Source organism: Hylobates moloch, unplaced genomic scaffold (genome assembly GCF_009828535.3).
Source record: "Hylobates moloch isolate HMO894 unplaced genomic scaffold, HMol_V3 SCAFFOLD_14, whole genome shotgun sequence".
NCBI lineage: Eukaryota > Metazoa > Chordata > Mammalia > Primates > Hylobatidae > Hylobates > Hylobates moloch.
This window is the reverse complement of record NW_026652289.1, coordinates 65,958,885-65,968,647: the sequence shown is the minus strand read 5'-3', so window position 1 is coordinate 65,968,647 and position 9,763 is coordinate 65,958,885. Positions and strand designations below refer to the sequence as shown.

At 46.3% G+C, this 9,763-nt stretch overlaps 1 pseudogene; it reads left to right on the top strand.

Moving 5' to 3' along the window:
- Window positions 1–2,007: 2,007 nt before the first annotated feature.
- Window positions 2,008–3,353, top strand: LOC116481585 (Y-box-binding protein 1-like; annotated as a pseudogene).
- Window positions 3,354–9,763: the final 6,410 nt, after the last annotated feature.

The following is a 9,763-nucleotide window of genomic DNA, read 5'->3' as shown; positions in this document are numbered from 1 at the left end:
GCCAGATGTCTCCTGCTAGGATAGCATCTGCCAACCCACAAACCCACTCCAAATCCTATAGAAGGGGTTTTGGCAAAAAGAGTTCAAATTCAGCAGTTTTGATAAACCCCCAGAGAAAAGCATCCCTGGGCTGTTTCCAAGGATGGTAAATACCCACATCAAATGGTAAATTATAAAACTCAGCCACAAAATAAAGGGCTCATGGTTTGCAGAGAAATTGGCACAGTTGGGAAAGAAAGAATACTGCCAATGATACAGCATCCTCTTTCCAAGTATTGGTGGTAAAGAAGAAATGACAAGCTGCTGCATCCAAAGCCTTTGAAAGGAGAAGAAAAGAATTTTCCATCTTGATTTTTGGCATAGAGGGCAGTAGCCTTAAGTTTAGCAGGAGAGGAGGAAGAGGAGGGAGGCTAATATTTGTAGAGTTCGTGTTTTGTGTACAGGACCTCATCAAATCTTTGCCACAGCTTCACGAAGCAGGTATTTCTGCACTCATTCGCCAGGTGAGGTAGTAAGCTCAGACAGGTGAGGTAATTTGCCCACAGCCTCACAGCTTGCATATGGCAAACCCAAGCTGTCTCATTCTGAACTCTGACCTCTCTCTACTGTAATTACATGTCCACCCTCCCCCAAGCACATTTCAGGAAAGTGGGAAACCCAAGCCTCGCTTGAAAGGATCTTAACATATTTAAACAAAATCAGAACAAGAAACTTGAGGGCAAGTGTCATTGAATAAAATTAGTTTGAATGATCTGTACTGATCTATACTTATTTAAGGGCCCCATGGGGCATTTTATACATTCAAGTATACTTGCATATACTTGAACAGAGATTCTTGAACAAAGATCTGCTGTGCAGATGAGGAAAACCAAATTCCAAAGAGATGCTCACAAATGGTAAGGGAAAGAACTAGACTTGTTTCTACTATGTAGATGTGTTTGTGTTCTGGTGGCATGCAAAGTCCCTCTTTGGCATGTGAATATTAGTTATCAAAATGTACGTTCTTATAAAAGAGTCAGATGGTTTCTGCCCTAGTGGCCATCGTTCCTAGTTCACATTCATCAGTCACAGAAGCTGGCAGACTGTACAATCCTGAGGAAATAGTTATATACAATTATGCTTGTTTCAGAATAGTGGGGGGGAAAATTGGAAAAACAATGTCACATTTGGGGAATTAAATGCCCATATAATCCATTACTTTTATTAAAAATATTTCTGAGCATTTATCATTCTTAGTTTTAAATATGGATTCTACACCACATGCTAGAATCTGGGCTGGATGCTTTTTATACACATTGATTTAATCTTTACAACAATAGTACAAAATAAATCATATAATTCCTAGTGCTACAGGAAACTGAGGCTCGGCAAGTATAAGTAACTTGCCTCAAATTTTACAACTGGAAAGTTCCAGGGCCATCACTTGAACCATATCCGTTGATGCTGGACTAAGAGAATACATGTTAGCACCGCATTAAGCCGGTTGACTTGCCTTGGGTGAATTGTAACGTCTATGAACTGCCTCATGTCTATCACAGGACAATTACACCTAGTCAATGAAATGCACTGGGGCTTTATGAGGATTAAACGTGAGCCCATGTGGAGTCATATGTGATCACTGAAGTTACATACAGCCCAGGACTCCTGAGCATGTGCCTGAAGAGACATGCAAGGACGCTCATTGGAGCATTGTTTTGTAACTGCGAAAAATTTGAAGCAACGGAAATGTCCATCAGCAAGCAGGAGAATGAAGAAAGAAATCATGGTGGCTGGGCACGGTGGCTCATGCCTATAATCCCAGCACTTTGGGAGGCTGAGGTGGGCAGATCACTTGGAGTCAGGAGTTCGAGACCAGCCTGGCCAATATGGTAAAACCCCATGTCGAGTCCGATCGGTAGCGGGAGCTGAGAGCAAACCAGAGAGCCCCGAGCAGCCCCACCACCTCCGCCAGCCTAGTTACCATCACACCCCAGGAGGAGCCGCAGCTGCCGCAGCCCGGCCACAGTTACCATCACTGCAACCATGAGCAGGGAGGCGGAGACCCAGCAGCCGCCGGCCGCCCCCGCCCTCAGCTCCGCCCACACCAAGCCCGGCACTACCGGCAGCGGCGCAGGGAACGGTGTCCCAGGCGGCCTCACATCGGCGCCTGCCGGCGGGGACAAGAAAGTCATCGCAACGAAGGTTTTGGGAACAGTAAAATGGTCCAATGTAAGGAACAGATACGGTTTCATCAACAGGAATGACACCAAGGAAGATGTATTTGTACCCCAGACTGCCATAAAGAATAACCCCAGGAGGCCGGGCGCCATGGCTCACGCCTGTAATCCCAGCACTTTGGGAGGCCGAGGCGGGTGGATCACGAGTTCAGGAGATCGAGACCACGGTGAAACCCCGTCTCTACTGAAAATACAAAAAATTAGCCGGGCGTGGTGGCGGGCGCCTGTAGTCCCAGCTACTCCGGAGGCTGAGGCAGGAGAATGGCGTGAACCCGGGAGGCGGAGCTTGTAGTGAGCCGAGATTGCGCCACTGCACTCCAGCCTGGGCGACAGAGCGAGACTCCGTCTCAAAAAGAAAAAAAAAAAAAAAAAAAGAATAACCCCAGGAAGTACCTTCGCAGTGTAGGAGATGGGGAGACTGTGGAGTTTGATGTGGTTGAAGGAGAACAGGGTGCGGAGGCAGCACATGTTACAGGTCCTGGTGGTGTTCCGGTTCAAGGCAGTAAATATGCAGCAGACTATAACGATTATATAGACGCTATCCAGCCGTAGGGGTCCTCCACGCAATTACCAGCAAAATTACCAGAACAGTGAGAGTGGGGAAAAGAACGAGGGATCGCAGAGTGCTCCCGAAGGCCAGGCCCAACAACGCTGGCCCTACCGCAGGCAAATATTCCAACCTGACTCCATGCGGAGACCCTGTGGGCGTCGACCACAGTATTCCAACCCTCTTGTGCAGGGAGAAGTGATGGAGGGTGCTGACAACCAGGGTGCAGGAGAATGAGGTAGACCAGTGAGGCAGAATATGTATCGGGGATATAGACCACGGTTCCGCAGGGGCCTCCTCGCCAAAGACAGCCTAGAGAGGACGGCAATGAAGAGGATAAAGAAAATCAAGGAGGTGACACCCAAAGTCAGCAGCCACCTCAACGTCGGTACCTCCGCAACTTCAATTACCGACGCAGACAGCCAGAAAACCCTAAACCACAAGATGGCAAAGAGACAAAAGCAGCAGATCCACCAGTTGAGAATGCGTCCGCTCCCGAGGCTGAGCAGGGCGGGCTGAGTAAATGCCGGCTTACCATCTCTACCAACATACAGTTTAGTCATCCAACGAGAAGAAATACGAAATTCTAGCAATAAGAAACGAACAAAAGATTGGAGCTGAAGACCTGAAGTGCTTGCTTTTTGCCCGTTGACCAGAGAAACAGAACTATCTGCATTATCTATGCAGCATGAGGTTATTATTTTTACCTAAAGATATCTCTTTTTGGTAATAACAAACTTTTTTTTTTTTAAAGCCTGGTTTTTCTCAATATGTCTTTAAAGGTTTTTAAATTGTTTCATATCTGGTCAAGCTGAGATTTTTAAGAACTTCATTTTTAATTTGTAATAAAAGTTTACAACTCGATTTTTTCAATAAGGTCAACAAACTGCAAGCACCTGTTAATAAAGGTCTTAAATAATTTTTAAAAACCCGTCTATTAAAAAAACATGATTCATTCATGCAGTGGAATATTATGCAGCAGATGAACTAGATCTTACAAGTATCAATATGGATAAATCTTGAATACAAAATGCTGAGAGAAAAAATTGTGGAATGTGTGAAGAATTTGTATTTGTTCTCACGCTGCTGTGAAGAAATACCCAAGAATGGGTAATTTATAAGGAAAAGAGCTTTAATTGACTCACAGTTCCGCATGACTGGGGAGGACTCAGGAAACTTACAACCATGGTGGAAGGCACTTCTTCACAGGGCAGCAGGCGAAAGAATGAATGCCAACCAAAGGGGCAAGCCCCTTATAAAACCATCAGATCTTGTGAGAACTCACTCACTATCACGAGAACAGCATGGGGGAAACGACCCCCATGATCCAACTACCTCCACCTGGTCCCACCCTTGACATGTGCGGATCATTACAATCAAGGTGAGCTTTGGGTGGGAACACAGAGCCAAATCATATCAGTATTGATGTAAATTTTCAGCACACAAAAATACTATGAATTGTTTATTGAATACACACTTACCAGTAAAAGTCCTAAACTCAGATGAAAAATGTACACACCAAGTTTGAATAATCCATACCTCTGAGGAGGAGGAAGGGGGATGGAATCAGGGAAGAATACAAAGGACACTACAACGGTCTCAATAATTTTTTTTAATCTAAAACAAATGTGGTAAATGTTAACATTTGCTCAGTGTAGGCGGTGGGTAACTGGGTGTTGCATTTTTTTGTATATGTTTAAAATAGTTCATAATTAGAGAAAAGCGTCAAGTTGTAAGCAACTGTGAAACATCATTATTATAGCTCTTCTTTATTGTTACTGTCACGGCCATCCAGGGACCCAGGTGACAGTGCTAACCTGGAGGTGGGGACACTCGTGGGCAAAGCTGCCTGATTTACACTCAAAAAGGATTAAATGAGGGAATATCTGCAAAGGCCTTGAGCCGTGTCTGCTTCCTTCCTCTATCCCTGCCTTAATAACTAAATTAATCCCAATAGAGACCATGAGAATTATCTGTGAAAGAAACCATCCCAATACCCAACTAAATGAAATATTTCAATTATCTTAAATGAGATGATGTGTGCACCTGTCCCATATGTGATGTTCAATAGCGACAACTAGCCGGGTGTGGTGGCTCGTGCCTGTAATCCCAGCACTTTGGGAGGCCGAAGTGGGCGTATCACTTGAGGTCAGGAGTTGAGACCAGCCTGGCCAACATGGCGAAACTCCATCTCTACCAAAAATATAAAAATTAGCCAGGCATGGTGACACATGCCTGTAATCCCAGCTACTCAGGAGGCTGAGGCAGGAGAATTGCTTGAACCTGGGAGGCAGAGGTTGCAGTGAGCTGAGATGGCGCCTCTGCACTCCAGCCTGGGCAGACAGAGTGAGACTCTGTCTCAAAAAAAAAAAAAAAAAAATGACAACTATTGTTCTTCCAGGGAATTAGGCTGGGCCTAAAAGAGGCATGCCATTGGCTGGGTAAAAGGCAGGTCAACTGGAACCTTATCTCACGCACTTAGCTGGCTCTCAACTTTAAGACTCTGAGGCCTCCTTGCCGTACTTGGAATGTAAGAAGGGCAAGCAGAAGATGGTTTGAGGGACTTCATGCCCCTGATTGTTTTAAACCCTCACCTTCCATTCAATGTTTTAAAAAATTGCTTTTGCACCAACCTAATATTTTAGTTAATATGAGCAATGACCATGAAGCTTCTCTGCTGGCAAGTCTGACGCCACATTGGGGATTTCAGCACACTGATGGAAGGTAGACAGCTCAGTTATCTGTGGTGATAGGAGACCAGGAGGGGAGGGACACGGAAATCTCCAGAGGCAGAATGTTCAGAGAACAGCAGGTAGGATCTGAAGAAAGAGTGAAAGGAGGGCTTGCCAGAGGAGTGGACACATGGAGGCAGAACCTGGAGGCATTCTGAATATTCCCCCGCCTGCATGCCATATACTGGCCAGATGTATTGCCAGATGAATAAAGCACAGGAGTGATATAGATGAGCATTGTCCAATAGAACTCTCTGTGATGATGGAACTGTTCTTTATGTGGTCCAATACGGTGGTCACTAACCACATACAGCTATTGAGCCTTGAAATGTGGCTTGTGTGACGGGAAACTGAATTTTTGCTTAATTTTAATTAATTGACATTTAAAACGTAAACAGCCACATGTAACTACTGGCTCCTGGATTAGATGGCACAGGAGAGGAAACTGACCTAAGAGTTTGATGGAAGGAAAAAGGTTGGGAAAGTTCTGGAACATAAGCCACTGTCTATAGGGGGTCAGCCTTGATCAGGCACCACCGTGAGGGTTTTCTAAGCAGCTCTGGGCATCTGAGGCCAGGAGGGGAAATTCCAAAGGAAGGAAGGTGACTAGGAAGCGTGACAACCTCGCCAGCCCAAGTTTGTCCAGAAACAACCCTCTTCATTTAGCATCTGGAATTTGACCAGGCAGATGTAGTTCCAGGGGATGAAACTGACCTCCAAACTCTGTGCAAGCTCTGGGAGGCACACTGCTGTGCAGGAAGCAATGTGACGTGACAGTGAGCATTCTTCAATGTCAGGCCCATTCTGTCTATATCATGCGGTCCCACAAGCTGGGAGAATTGCTGCTCACTCTGTTGTTTCCCTTGGTCCCTGCATGTACCTCTCAGAGAGCACCCACTCTGTGATTTCAACCCCTTCCTCCCTCCCTCCCTCCTTCCGTCCTTCCTTCCTTCCTTTTTTTCTTTCTATTTTTTAAAAAAGTTTTGATGCAATGAAATAGAATTGATGCACAGGTCCTAAGTTTGGAGCTGTGGGTTCTACATCCCAGCAACTGCCTCTGTCAATTGATGTGCCTGTCATCTTTGCCTAAGGTTTGTGACTGTAGCTATAGGAGCCATTTTTGTTGTTGTTGTTTTCTTCTTAGACCTATACGGGGTGAAATCTGTAGGGCATCACTGAAATCAACTTGTTCAAATCCTATATGTTATATACGGAAGGACAGAAAACCCAGAGAGCTAAAAGGCTCAGCCCAGCTCACTCGCCCTTGAATTAGTGGAAGGTAAGGAATTAGAACCCGCAGATGACACACCCAACCCTCCCTATCCAGGAACCACCCCTTCTTGCCTAGAATGAATCCTCCATTTTTGTCAGCTCCTCACGTGTTTCCACTGCAAAGGTGTTCTTCACCCTGCCTTCAGGGATGCAGCGTAAATCCTTAGATTTCCTAACATAGTCTTCCCTCTTCATTCACCCTCCCTGGGCTCCAGTGGAGATTAGGCCAAAGAAGAACCACCTTCCCCTCCTGCCCTACCTCACTCTCTCCTACAACACTGATATCTAGGATAGTCCTCTCAATCTTTAATGTGCATAAGAATCTCCCTGGGATCTTGTTAAAACGCAGATGCAGACAGTAGGTCTGGCTTGAGGCCTGACATTCTGCACTTCTAACAAGACCCCAGGTGATGCTGAGGCTGCTTTGAGGAGCAAGTCTCACGCTTTGGTCCTAAAGGGCTAGAGCTGAAAGGAGCTGTCAGAGGTCAGGTGCTCCAGAAGTAGAGCTAAGCCAGCAATTCCTATAGACGTGGCCCCAGAAAAACCAGTAAGATAGTCGAGGAAGTAGAATGAGATAGAAAGGAAGCTAAGCAAAGAGCTGGCTTCAGCTAAAATCTAACCTCAGCCTGATCCACAGGTTGCTCTGGGACGTAAGTGACACCACAAAGCTGTTTCAGTGTCAGCTGAGGCAAAGGAGCTAGTTTTTTGCTTCCAGCATCAGGCAGTCATTAGCTGTGAGCTGCCCCTGGGAGAAGGACATTGCCCTCCCTGGATAACCTCCAGGCATTTTCAGGGTTGGCAGCTCCCATTTGGTAAAGGGCAAGCCTCCAGAGAAGTAAACAACCACGAGCCAACAGCATGCAACACTCACAACAGCTGGGGGCAGGTGCCCCCGCGGTAGACAGGATCCAACCAGGCCCCCAGCAGAATCTAGCATGAGAGCCTAAAACTCTTGCAGGCCATCTGCCCAGCCCCACTTATGCATAGCAGAGATTTTAACTTTGAAAGCTATGCATATGTACATGAAAAAACAGAATTAGAAACACCAACACAAAACTTTACAACGGTGATCTCAGCTTGACTTTCTTTTCTTTTTCCACAACTTTCAAATTTGCTACAATTAACGTACGTTCTTTTTGTTGTTGAGATGGGGTCTCAGTCTGTGGCCCAGGCTGAGTGCAGTGGCGCAGTCGCAGCTCACTGCAGCCTTGACCTTCCTGGCTCAAGCAGTCCTCCCACCACAGCCTCCTGAGTAGGCGTGCGCTACCACGCCTGGCTAATTTTTGTATTTTTTTGTAGAGACAGGGTTTTCCCATGCTGCCCAGGCTGGTCTTGAACTCCTGGGCTCAAGTGATCCACTTACCTTGGCCTCCCAAAGTGCTAGGATTACAGGCATGAGCCACCATGCCTGGCCAACATGTATTAATATAAACCAATCAAAGTAAATTCACTGATAGCCCAGCTCAGAATCTTAGAAATACTTTTATTTTATTTAGTAACTTTTTATTGAGTGCCTGTTATTACCATTTACAGTCCTATGTGATTCCGATCAACCTTCCCAGTGCAATACTAATGACAGGGCACACATCTGAAGTGCAATTTGTAGCAAAGAGAAATTATAGACTGTTTAGTATGGTTTTAAGTTTGAATCTATTTTTTTTCCAAGTCTTTGAAAATTGCTTATCTACATAGCCCTTTAACTGGAACAGCCCATTCATCAACCCCTGGTTTAGTGATGTGAAATCCTATGCTCCACACAGGTCTTGGCAAAAGGGCTAACAGAACTCAGGCCTCTGACTCCTGTTGGTTCTCAAAGACCACACAGCCTGTTGGTGCCCCATGAGCAATTTCTATGGACTTCCTTCTTTGCCCTGCCTAATTAAGCAATCAAGTTAATTGAGATTAATGGCTTGCTTAATAGGGATTAATAACTTGCCAAAAATGCCCCAGGTTTGGGAACTTACAGCAGCAATACTGCTCATTGTAAAAGCTGGAGATGTGATGGCCAAGGAGAGCCCAGACCCTCGGGCCTCTCTGCTCACTTCTCGGAGGGTGCCTCAGGCCTTCAGGAAGAGATGGGATACTGGGGGGAGGCGGGGATGGGGGAGGTAAAGCTGCCACATTAGCTTGACCTTCAAAGGCCCTACAGTTCCTGCCCAGGCCACAGAGGCCTCCATTGCTGAGCCAGGCACCAAACCCAGTGCACGGGCATAGTCCCAGCTCTGTAGGCCTGGGCTCCTGGGCTCCTGGCGAGCCCTAAGTTGCCTTCCAGTTCCAACAGTCTCTGGGTCTCTGGGTTCTCAATCCTGGTTTCCTCTTAGAATCTCCTGGAGGGAGCTTTTTTAAAAATGCTGATGCCCCAGCCCTACCCAGAGTTTCTGATTTAATTGGTCTGGAAAGAGGGGAGATCCCTTTTATAAAAGTTCCCCAGGTGAGTCTTATGTGCAGACATTGACAATGAGATCGAGGAGTTTTTTTAAAGCCATGTCCTCTTTGTGATAAGAATGAAAGAAAGTAAGGAAGGGGCCAGGCGTCGTGGCTTATGCCTGTAATCCCAGCACTTTGGGAGGCCAAGGTGGGAGGATCACCTGAAGTCAGGAGTTCGAGACCAGCCTGGCCAACATGGAGAAACCCTGTTTCTACAAAAATACAAAAAATTAGCCAGGCATCATGGTGCATGCCTGTAATCCCAGCTACTCAGGAGGCTGAGGCAGAGAATTGCTTGAACCCGGGAGATGGAGGTTGCAGTGAGCTGAGATGGCGCCACTGCACTCCAGCCTGGACAACAGAGCAAGACTCCGTCTCAAAAAAAAAAAAAAAAGTGGAAGGAAAGAAAGAAGGGAAGGAGGGAAGAATGGAACCAGAGCCACTGATACCAAGGGGTTTCTCAGATTGAGGGGAAGAGGGAGGGGAAACAGGACAAGCGCAGCAGGAAGGAAGACAGTCCCCACCAAATGGCAGCTGCCTCTCTCTTGCTGTCTGTAGGCTATAGAAGG